Source organism: Nycticebus coucang, chromosome 3 (assembly GCF_027406575.1).
Source record: "Nycticebus coucang isolate mNycCou1 chromosome 3, mNycCou1.pri, whole genome shotgun sequence".
NCBI classification, from domain to species: domain Eukaryota; kingdom Metazoa; phylum Chordata; class Mammalia; order Primates; family Lorisidae; genus Nycticebus; species Nycticebus coucang.
Genome location: NC_069782.1, coordinates 129,682,466 through 129,692,865, shown reverse-complemented (window position 1 = coordinate 129,692,865; position 10,400 = coordinate 129,682,466).

The window sequence follows — 10,400 nt, the reverse complement described above, 5'->3', positions numbered from 1 at the left end:
CTAGAATGTTCCTCTGGGAAAGTCTTCAGTTTCTTGACCATGTCTTCAGTTAGCAGGAATCCATATGTTTATGAGCACCAAGAGAGACGGGGGGGTGTCACAAGATTTTCTGTATCTGGAGGTAGGGCTAAGAGGAGTGTGCTGGAGACTGGCTGCCTATCAGGACATCCAGACAGGACTTTTCAAAGTGCCCCTGTATAAGCTACCCCCCCACACACACACACATACACTTTACCTATACCCCCAGGGGGCACATAAGTTCCCCCAGAAGCTCTTAAGGAACATCACCTCCCCTTTTACTCCAAAGAAGAGAATAGTCCCATCACCTCCCCTTTTACTCCAAAGAAGAGAATAGTCCCATCCCGAGTATCCTTGAGCTCAATGCCTCACCGCAAACCACAAAGCATGGCTGCCCCCACGGGGCTTCATGGAGCATCGCAGGCTCCATTATCTACCCTCTTGGCTCCATCAGGATATATTACACAAATCTCCACCTCTAACCCGCCAAGAAAATACCAACGTACTCCCCATCTCTCCAGGCCACACCCCCACCCTGCACTCCGAGTTCACCCAATTTACACTCACACTCCCCTGAGCAACACCCCCCACTATGCACTACCCTGGGCCTGTACCCACACCCCTCTAAAGGCCTTGGGCATCGCCCATCCCAGTCTCAAACATATTTATCATGTCTCCATCTCCAGGCCCACCATCCTCCCACCACCATCTGGCAGTAGGTACCTGAAGGGTCAGCCCAGCCCCACGATCACCGCCACCACCACGCTGTCCCTACTGCAGCTCCAAGTAAGGGAACCAACACAGGCTAGGTAGCTTTGTGTGTCTTCGGACAGTTTCTCAAAATGCGGCCAGAGGACCACAGACAGCAGAATCACCTGAGACACTGTGTAAAAATATAGATTCCTAAGCCCCACGCAGAACTACTTAATGATTCGGGTGGTGGGGTCTGCAGTCTAAATTTCCATCAAGTTCCTCCGGTGATACCTGTAACTTCAGAATCATTGCCCTAGATGCCTGACTCCTTCACTACCAACTCCCCGGATTTGGAAGTGTTACCCTACTTTGAACCGTTTAAGAACACAAGACATAGACAGCTAAGTTGGTGACAGGCACAGGGCCAGCGGCAGGGATCCGGGGCAGGGGGTTCAGGTTCTTCCATGACCCCAAGGCAGTGGATTTCTTGGTCCAGGAGATCCTGTCAGAAGAGCGGGGGACCATAGGCTCCACGCTGGGGCAGACAAGAGGCAAGTAGCTCAGACCGGAATGCGTGGGCCCAACAGGAGCCATATCTGGATTCTACGTGTCTGGGCCGCTGGCGAGCTTTTTCCACACCACAGCCTCTCCACACCACAGCCATCTTCTTGCCACTCAGGAGAGGTGGGCTGGTCGCGCCAATGCGGAGTTGCCCCCCGCGGGCTCCCCGCAGCGGGGAGTGCGGGAAACGCAGCGGCGGCCTCGCCGCCCTCACAGCGCCGGCCACTGTTTCGGTGGCCCTGCGTGGAGTGAGGGCGCCACGCTGCGGCCGCGGCGGGGACGGCACACCCCAGAAGAGAGCGCTGCAACGATGGTGCTTGACCTCCAATTTCCAGGTCTCCTCCCACCTCATCGTTCCATTTTTAGCTCACCTCTGCCCTAAGCCCCTTCTAACTAATCCTTAATCCCCCGACATCAAGAAAGCCAGAGATGATATTCACAGACCAGTGCCTCTGGGCTCCCACAAGAAGTGAGGGAAAGCAGACCCCCGTATTTCCTCCTCCCTCCAAATCTGTGAATTGTGCAACTGTCTTTCCCTAGGTTCGGATTATATACTCCTGCTCATCACTGCAGAACTCTCAGCACCACAGAATCTCCAGCAAGTTCCTGGTAATAGTAAAGCCCAATGCCATGCTGACTGCCTACTGAAAATACTCTCTCATTTTCCACTAACCTTTAAAATAAAAACGAACTTAGAATTGAACCCAGTATTCCAGAGGTGGCCTGACCATCTCAGAAAGCAGTGGGGTAAACCCTCTTTTGATCTGGCTGCTGTTTTGGTTAATGCAATTCATGGTTGGACACGGTTTTAGCAGGCACATCACACAGTTGACTCATATTGAGCTTGTAGTCAACTAACCCCCACCCCAGGTCTTCTCTTCATGAACTGCTGCCAAGCTGCCCCCGCCCAAACCCAGTACTTATGTCATTGATTTTGTTTTAACCTAAGTGCAGGACTCTACATTTATCCCTGTTAAATTTAATCTTGTTGGTTCCAGCCCAGTGTTTCAGCCTGTTGAAATCGTTTGGAATCCTGACTCTTTCATGCAAAGTATTAACTGCCCCTCCTAGCTCTATCACCTGCAAACTTGATAAGACTGCTGCCTCGGTCAGTTGTCAATAAAAATGTTAGACAGGACGCCGGCCCAGACTCAGCCCTAAGGCATACTACTGGAGACTTCCCTCTAGTCTAGGCTGACATGGATCCATTAATCAACCCTCACTGAGTCCGGCTCTTCAAGCTTCATGGCCATTTGGTTCGGATGTCTCTGCCACATCTATAGGTATTGCGAGAGGCTCTGTCAGCTGCTTTGCTGTAAATTTCTCTTGTCCCAGGCTGTGGCCCTAAAATCAAGCCTAGCCCTTCTTTCTACCCTCCAAACCTCCAGCATCATTTGTTCAACCATAACTTCAGGGGATTATAGACTCCCAATGGGGCCCCCTCCTGCATTACTTGAGGTAGTATTTCTGAGTTTCGGGATCTTCCTTGGTGTGTCTTTGCTAATTCCTATCCCATTACCCCATGCCTCCTCTGAGCTCATTCTCTTGAATTCTCTCTCCTGCTGCCTTCTCTGCCTACAAATGTGCAGGGGCCTCCTTCACCTAAAAAGCTGCCTACCAGGCTGCCTTCTTTAGTCTGTTAATGGCTTCTGCCTCTCTTCCTAAAAATTCAAACACTTCCAAATTCACCTCCCATGTCTTCTGAATCTTCAATAATCTGGGCTTGCATCTCTCAGCTGAGTAACCACACTGCTCAGACAGTGGGTAGTGATAGCGAAGGTGGAGGCAGAGTATTCACAACCAGATCATACAGACCAGACATAGGAACTTCCTAAAGCAGAGAGCCTGGGGACCCTCACAGACCAAAGTCAGGCCATGGTCAAATTAAGCAAGTGATCAGGAAGTTCACAGAAACTGAGACATGAAGTGCCTGGTCACAGAAAGCACAAGTAACATGGAGAAGTCTGAGCCTGAGGACTTCTTACATTTTCCTATATGGGCTGGAAGCAGTTCTTAGGCAGGTGATACAGGAAGACAGGCTGACTGGAGTGGGAGGATGTGAACAGAGGGGAGGATAGGGCCTGTTTTTTTCCCTGAGCCCTTATTCTAGGGTACACATCAGCATCAGTTGTCAGGAACTCAGGGAGCCTCAAGTTCAGGGGTCATGCACTCAAATGTCTGTGTGGACCAGACAGCTCACATGAGACAAACCAGGCATTGGGCAGAACAATAGTGAAGATCGGAGACTGGCAAACTGGAAGGAACACACCCACAGGAGCAGTTGCCACTCAGCTCCAAACAACTGTTGTCACATGGGTAAAGTGATTTCATTGTTGCCTGATCTGACTTTCCAGAGAAATACTTTCGGATGTAAATTTATGATCTTTAATGTTGTCAATTTTTAAAAACTTTCAAAAACACATATTGGTCAAACAAAAATATATCTGTAGCCCTGGTCTGGGGGTGGCCACCTTTTAACTGTTATCAGTTGCCTCATCCTTTGAAAAGCTAAGGTGACAGGTTTGTGGTAATACCGTATTAAGAACTCTCCCTTTGAGTTTTTTGATCTCCATGAGGATGATTCTTGTGTTCTTAAGAAACAATTTGTATTTCACAATTAGTGTTAAAAATACAGTAGAACCTCTGGAAGTTGACCACCCAAAGGACTGTAACAAACTGGTCAACATACAGAGGTGCTTACCATAAGGAACTAGTCCTGTACAGATGTCCAGTCTATGAAAATTAGGTCAACTTAAGGAGGTGGTCAATATAGGGAGGTGATCAACTATGGAGGTTCTGCTATATATCCAATTTTTCAAAGTCACAAATCTAAAATCCTAGCTCTTTTCTAAGCTTTTAAGTACAGCTTACAAATATTATTTTGCTTATAAAAAAAGGAGTTTGACTTAATGTTTGAACACCTTACATTTAACTCCTTTAAACACTTAAATGGTATTTATAAGGTTAATATATTTGACTTCCTTAAGTACTCAATTTATCTGATCAAAATCAATCTTCCCAAGTACTTATATCTCAAATAAATTAAGTTTATAAATACAGCAAATCTTAAGTCATTTTAAGTGTTGCAAAACTACACAGAAAGTTAGCAAGGTTTCAACTTAAAATCCAAGTATAAACACTCAATACTTTTTAGTTGGCATTACAAAGCAAATCTGTTACTTTTACAAATTATTTTCCATATGTCAAGGACTTAAAATACAAACTGCATAGATTCCTTAAAGCAAACAGTGAGGTGTGGGTTTGATGTTCTTAAATACACCTATCCTTCATTCTAAGGCCTCCATCATTAAAAGATTCATAGCTTCCAATGAAAAGATTGATGGCTCCCACCCCTGAGTTTTGGAGGTTATCTTCTTGGACAGTTAAAACTGTAAAACCAGAAACATTGGTTGGGCCACTGACTAGATTCTGAAGAGACCCAGGAAGGCCTATGGCCTTGTAAAGGCCGGGGGCCTCCGTTATGTGGAGAGGCAGCCAGCCAGCTTACATCCCTGGGCTTAGTGCTCTTTGTCACCTACCTGGACCTTTTCACCTATGCTGCCATAAACCTAGACTGGGTGGTGCATCTCCTTGGCTCTCAAAACAAAATGTTTTCCCCTTCTGATGATTTCTGTTTTTTTTCTTCCTTCTAGGGGGATCCAGTTGAACACAGGAGATTGCTCTCTCAACTGTCACTTGTGGTTGCAATTCCTCCTAAGGTTCTCCTGACAGAACTCTAGTCTCCTTCCCCAGTTCAGGGGCCTGTCCTCCACTCCACACTGCCCCTCTTTTGTTTGGCTTTTCCCTCTAGCACTCAGCTTCTTTCTTGAGACTCTCACTTCTTAGCATCACACTTTCTGTGCCCCAGCCCCACATCAACAATATGACCAGAGGATCCCTACTCCTTCTCCAATACTGTAGGGTCCTGACCCTTTCTCTACAGTTCTTCCCCATTCACACACACACACTCCCTTCAGGCAACTGACCCCACCCCAGAAAAGAAAATAAGTCTGATATTACTTGTTCACACTAAGGGCAGCTGAGTAAAATGGAATACTTCCTAAGGAGAAGAGAAATAAAGAAAGGAAACTAACATTTATCGAGCATTAACTGGAACTGGCCATGAAGTTAACTCTTTCACATGAGTTCTCTTGTTCATTCCCAGTAGCCATATGAGAAAACCTGTAAAGAAATCAAGGCTGAGGGTAGTGGCTCATGCCTGTAATTCTAGTACAGGCATGGAGGCCGAGGAGGGAGGATTGCCTGAGCTCAGGAGTTTGAGAACAGCCTGAGCAAGAGTAAGACCCCATCTCTACAAAAAAGAGAAAAATGAGCCAAGTGTTGTAGTAGTGTGTATCTGCAGGCCCAGCTACTTAGCAGGCTGAGGTAGGAGGATGGCCCGAGCCCAGGAGTTTTTGGTTGCAGTGAGCTATGATGCAGCCTCTGTACCCTGCCTCTTACCAAAAAAAGAAAACATCAAGCTCTGATCATCTCACTTGTAAGGAAAAAGTGAAACCAAGATTCAAACCTAGTCTATGTAATTCCAAAGCTTAATCCCTTGCTCAGCACACCGCTTTTCCTTCTTAAATCAAAACAAAATCCTTACTAGTCAAATACTGGCAGAGTGACAGGACAGTGTTTTGGTGGAAAAATGCTGCCTTACTGATTTCTTGCTAGAAAACTGAGAGGCTCTAATCTGAAAACTCAGCCAAGTAAAGTAGCTCACACCTGTTATCCCAGCACTTTGGAAGGCCAAGGTTAGAGGATCACTTGAGCCCAGGAGTTAAAGACCAGCCTGGGCAACATAGCAAGACCACATTTCTTAAAAAGAAAACAAAAACCAACTGGAAGCTCCTCAAAGTCTGTGCCCATCTACTCTGTAAAAGCTCTCCCAAACCCCCACAACAGTACCCCAACTTTTATACAATGTTCAGTTTACAAAGCATTTTCACCTACACCGCCCCAAAAACCTTCTACAGAAGACAACATTAGTTTAAAGATGAGGGGACTGAAGCATTAAGAGATAAACGTGGCCAGAGTGGCCGGCCTGTGTGAAGTACATCTACATTTCAGTGAGGCTCCTTGCCCCTCTGCCTGGGGTTTCTTCCACTCAACCACACTGTCCTCCACAGACACTTTCCGGCCTCATTTCCTTTGTTCTTCTGGGAATGAGATGGCAACCTAGAACCTATGTTTCTGCTTGTTTTCTGTTCCTGAAGACTCTGCCTTAGTAAAACCCTCTTCGTCCCCAGCCCTGCCCTTCATGGACTTTTAGTCCCTCCCCCAACCTTTATCTTTTCTATTTTGCTTCCCCCACCCTGAGTTTCCACATTGAGTATTGTTATCTTGAGAGTTGGAGTAGGATCAGAAAAGCCTGCTGCCAGCGGTTTCTCTCCAAGCACTGAACTCAGTCTTCATAATAAAACCACTTCCTGAGTGCCTGCACTGAGCTGGGTGTTTGAAAAACATCATCACAAACCCTCATACCAATGTTGCAAGCTCAAGGGAAGAGGTGAAGACCTAGAGTCCTTGACTTCCCTAAGGTTATGGTTAGGAAGTGGCAAATGAGGGTTCGAAGCCCTGTCCTTGTCAGTGTACCACATAAACCTTCGTGAGAACAATGACCATGCAAAGTGGGCGAGGTTTACTCAAATAATATGGTAGAAGCTCACGATTCAAAAACTTGGAGGCAATTCTCAAGCCCATGGTCCTCCTGCTTCTAGACTAGGATGGCAGCCGCTGTGTCTCCTGTGTCCGTCTGCTGTGCAGTCTTCATATGACCCAGTGTTCTCTTCTTGCCCTTATGCCCTCTGTGCTGCTGGCTCAGTGCCTCTTCAGGAAACTATCCTCTTATCCCCTAGGGATCATAAGCTCTGATGTCTTTTGCTTTCACTGAGTGGTTTATACATGTTTTTAATATTATAGAAAAAATTTTTGGATGATCATTCCCCAGCGATGGCAGGGGTAATAGGGTATTTGTGAGAGTCAGAGGCCTGTCCTAGAGAATGACCCTAGAAGGGTATGGACTGGTAACACAAACAGGAAATTGATGCTTTCATCTCTGCTCTGCTCAGGAGCTGACAACTAGACATCCTCTAAGATGAGAAATAGGATATTAGTCAGAAAGATAGATGGGAAGAGGGTAAAGACTGAAAAGAGAGCTAGAAAGGCTGGGCCACTAGAAGATAATAACTGAGCTTGTGTAGGGACAAGTCACTCTACTAAGGCTTTCTTTTTACATACATTATTTCACACAACCTGGAAAAGGTAGGTAATGTTATCCCTACACTTATAAAGAAGCTGAGTTTCAGGTGGTTTGTCATTTGCCCAAGATCATGCAAAATGGCAAAACCAGGTACAGAAAGCCTTGACTACACTACACTGCACTATACACTATATATTCAAGAGGTAATAAAAACTTGAAAGTCCAGATGTAGCTTACATTTTAGCTTCCCTAAAAGATAGGATTAATCTCAATGATCAAGTGAAAAGGTTTTAAATAAAATGAATAAAACAGCAAAATTAGCTAGCGCTAAAGAGGTTTCCAAAGCCCAGAGCCAGTTATCTAGAAGAAAACGGGTAACTCCAAGGTGACTGCATAGTGGTTTGCAGCCCAAAGGGATGGCTTAGCACAAGCTAAAGACATAACTCCTTCACCCACGAGGCTGGAGACCAGGGTCTGAGGCAAGAACACAGCTACATGGAGGGGGTCTGCAGAGAGGTGTGGCTTACAGTGAGAAGGAGAGGTGGTTGGAGGCAGGGACAGACCCTAACACATTAGTGGGATCCTGGTGTGGAAGAGCCTGAGAATTCCAGCCAGAAAGCCAGAATCTATCACGGGCTTAATTAACTTGATTTCAATACCTCTTCCCAGTAGGGTCTAGCAGGGTGACTCCAGAGGCCAAAATGCAGATGAGGACAATAGAGGGGTACAAATGAGTAAGTCAGGTTTATCTGCACTCCAGGACAAATCTGGGCCAGCAACTAAAATCATTTTTTCAAAGATTCCTGGAACCAACCAAAGGATTTTCTAGTATTGGGCATCTATTGTCTGGACCCATTCCCTGGAGTGATTAATCACAAAACCTTTAAGCACTGAGAAGCAGAGTGTTTATCTTTGGACTAGAAGAAAAAGAAGCCAAAGGAGAAAGTCTCTAACCCCTCGTTACTCATCTCAGACTGTGTCACTTCTTGCAGGAACCCCACTGTGAATCCCCGAGCTTGTTCAGGTGCTTCTCCTCTTGTACCCATGACTCGAATTGCCCACCTGTCTCCCCAGTGAACCGAGCACCACATGGGTAGGGACTAGTATAGTACTCAACAAATGGTACTATTAACATCCTACTCTTACATTTTTCTTTATTCTTCTGAATGCCCGTGCTTACTGATGTACTTAAATTTTATACACTTGTATTACAGTTTAAACATATCAAAGGGCATGGACTAAAAGGGAACCTCATTTGATGATTGCCTCAGTGTCTCGTGGTGTGAGAACTTCTCCGGGTGTAATGGGGACTCATTCAGCTGCCCACAGCTGCTCACAGTGTAAAGAGAGCTCAGAACTGACAGCTTCTCACCCAAAGCCCCAGGCTGGTGTGTAGTGCAGTGATGTCTGGCCAACCACACAGAACAGGCATCAGACACTTCCCTGTTTCCCTTCCTCTAGGACAGATTTAGGTGCCAAGACTCTTTGGTCTTCCCTAGCTCAAAGGTGGTTTTCTCCAGAGTAGTTTTCCTTGTTCTTCCCTATATTTTTCTTGAGAGGGAAGGAATCACTGGAAATCTGTTTAGAAATCACTGAAACCAAGTTTCTGAATAAGTCACATAATAAATGTAACAACCACCACCACAGCCATTTATTAAGTGCTTGCCAGGCACTGTGCTAAAGCTTTACAAACATTGTTTCGGTTAATCCAACCACCCTGAGGTAGATATTTTCAACACCCCTTCCCCTACATTGTCATTATACTTGAGGAAACTGAGGCTCAGAGAAGTTAAGCAAATCAACCAAGGTCAACCCAGGTGGTAAGTAGCAAAGCTAGTAATCTGAACCAAATATATTTGACTCCAAAATCCATGCTTTTAAACATTATGCTAGACTGTTTCCCATTCAAAGTTAAAGGATACATACTCCTTCACAAAATATTACATAGGCCAGAATTTTTTTTTTGCTGGGGAGGGGGGAGTAGTTTTTTTAACTTCCTTTATCAGCCAAGTTAGGAGTGAAGAAATAGTTTGGGAATGAGCTAACCATTTAACGGTTTCTCCTATTCTGCTAGCTGCCAGCTAGCTTTTAACCTAAGACCTCCACTCCTGACATCTAACTACTCAATATCCTGTTTTCCTTTCCTTTTCCTTTCCAACCTTTCAGTAACCACTAGAATGCAGAAGTCAGCCAAACCTGGTGACAGGAACCCAAAGACACCTGAGAGAAATAAGGAGACATTCACAAAACGGCCATCATTCCTGAACTGGTGGACCCTAAGGCACACAGATGCATTTGATGGAAACACAAATTTCAGTACTTCCACCCTAGTTTACCAGGCCCAGACTCATTCTTTCAATGTCCAGACCAACCCCTGTAACTCCTCCCTGTAACTGGTTCTTTACCACTCTCCAGATACTTTTCCCCTAATCCATCTTTGGTGGCCTAACTATAAGCCCCTGGGCCTCAAGGCTGCCAGTTTTGAGGCTTTGTTCACCCCCGCCAGAAAAATGGCCCCTAAAGTGCTCAGCAGTGCTAGATTCAGGATCCCATGACCTAGGAGGATTAAACACAACCGGCTGAGGACAAGCACAGGAAGGGCCCCGAGAGTGAGACAAGTTGAACCAGGATGTACAGAACTGACAAAAGAATGGCAAAATGATATAGCAGACATAGAACAAATGGCAAAATAAACAGAACTATCTATCAAAGACCATAAATCAGAGCTGTCCCAAACATGAATAGGGATGACCCCAGGAAGACAGATCCTAAAGACAGGTTTATCCAAACACATACAGCCATGCAGCTTCAGAGTTAAAAGCAAGTGTTTCAAAAAATGGCTTTGGTGAAGGCGCCACTGGAGAGCCTGGGTAGATGGAAGCTGAATAAGAAAAATTCAAAGGGACTCTGGAAATGGAAGCTG